Source organism: Tupaia chinensis, unplaced genomic scaffold (genome assembly GCF_000334495.1).
Source record: "Tupaia chinensis unplaced genomic scaffold, TupChi_1.0 Scaffold000212_1, whole genome shotgun sequence".
Lineage (NCBI taxonomy): Eukaryota > Metazoa > Chordata > Mammalia > Scandentia > Tupaiidae > Tupaia > Tupaia belangeri.
Window position 1 is genome coordinate 3,498,559 of NW_006159687.1, and position 1,813 is coordinate 3,500,371.

The window sequence follows — 1,813 nt, forward strand, 5'->3', positions numbered from 1 at the left end:
CGGAGAATGAATGGATGCAGATGAAACAGGATCGTGTATTCACTGCTGAAGCCAAGTCATGGGTACATATGATTCATTATGCAAATCTCTCCACTTGGCATATACTTGAAATAGCCCAAAATCCTCGAGCATATATAAAGTTTGCCTGAAATCATTAAAAATGAAAAGAACAATGGGGACCAGCAGTTAGCCTAATGGCTATGTCGCTGGACTCCCACGTAGTCGACTGCAATCCGAGTCCTGGACCCGGTGGCTTAAACTCACTTCGGGCGCGTGTGCGTGCGTGCCCAAGATCCCAAGAGGAGAATGGAGGAGAAGGGATTGCAGCGTGACCATCCCCCCTGGGGGGTGATTTCTCGCTTTCTGTCTCTCTGTCTCTCTCTATCTTTCTGGGGAGCGCAAGCGCACTGTAGCAAAAACCTCTCAAAAAATAAAAAAATAAAAAAGATAAAAAAATGAAAAGAACATTTAAAAAATTATGAATATATGTAGAAATTGATCAACTCACTTTTCAACATTTATGGAGATGATAGATTTTTGTTTTATACTATTAATATAATTCCATTCTTATTTTCCTGGAAATAGTTTTGCTATTCTTATCATGTTACATACTTTGTTCCTCTTAAATAGGCTTTTTTCCTATTGATATTCATAAACATTTTTATGATTGGTTTATATGTGTATGATGTATGTGTTTTACTAGAGTTTGAGATCAGTGTTATGCCCTCTTTATAAATAGAATCAGTACGGTTTTCTTCTTTTTCTGTGCTTAACACAATAGCAATAGCAAATAGCGTTCCCCTCTCCAACGGCTTGGGCCCTGTGCTTTCGTAGATTTTGATCTGGGAAGACGTCACTTGCTGACAAGACGTATTTCTTTGGTCCTTTTTAATCTATTCAGATTTTCTTTTTCTTCTTTGTAAATGATTTTTTCTTATCTTATCCATTACATCTTGGTTTTCAATTTTATTGCATAGAGTAATCCTCTTCTTTTAATATTTTTCTGCAAGTGTGGTTAGTTCCCCCTTATCATTTTGTATTTTAATTGTTCTGTTTATTGGGTTAGCCAACAATTCTATTGTTTTTCAAACATTTTATTGGTTATTCCATTTCTGTTTTCTTATCTCTTAATTCTTTTCTCCTTACTAAATCCTTCCACTTTCCTTAGGTTTACTTGTATTTCTCTTTTCTATTTTTTTTAAATTAGACATCTAATTTACCTTTGTTTCGTATTTTCTTTCTAGTACTACCACACAGTGTTTTCTGTTTTTGGAAACGATAGTAACTTCAGCTTTGAGTGGTTAAGAGGCTTGTCGGAGCCAGCAGGTGGGGTGGTGATTGAGGTGCTGGCCAGGATTGGAATCCCAGACCTGCGGCCTGAAAATCACGTGTCCCCAATCCCAGGAGAGCGGAAGAAAGGGGACCGCAGCGGCGGCCACTCCCCCGCGGTGCTCTCACTTGCCCTCACTCTCCTGTCTCTCGCCAGTGAACCGGCGCACGTGGCCTGTGGCAAAAAGAAAAAGAAAATAGTTTCTGATGCATGTGTTCTACAGTTCTGAAAATGCTACGTCATTTGTATTGTTTTTATTCCCCAACTCTTCTTAACCTAGGACAGCCTCTCCTGCTTCTCCGCCCTGGATGCTCCGGAGCGCAGGTCGGAGCGCTTCTCTCCGTTTGTCTCCCAGGGGGCGCGCTCGCGGAGCGCAGGCGGGGCCGCTCCGGGTGCACCTGGGGCCGGTGGGGGCGCCGAGGGGACCAGGGGCTGGGCTGGGGGCCCGGGCTCTGGGGGGCTCCTCCTCCAGCGGGCCCGGCT

General features: G+C 43.1%; 1 long non-coding RNA gene across 1 annotated transcript in view; it reads left to right on the forward strand.

Annotated features, from left to right (window-relative positions):
• The first annotated feature begins 1,580 nt into the window (after positions 1-1,580).
• LOC102489604 (uncharacterized) overlaps positions 1,581-1,813 on the forward strand; it is a 30,927-nt gene continuing 30,694 nt past the window's right edge. Inside the window, exon 1 of the long non-coding RNA XR_334391.2 lies at positions 1,581-1,654. This is a non-coding gene — a long non-coding RNA (uncharacterized LOC102489604). The remainder of the gene's footprint in view (positions 1,655-1,813) is intronic.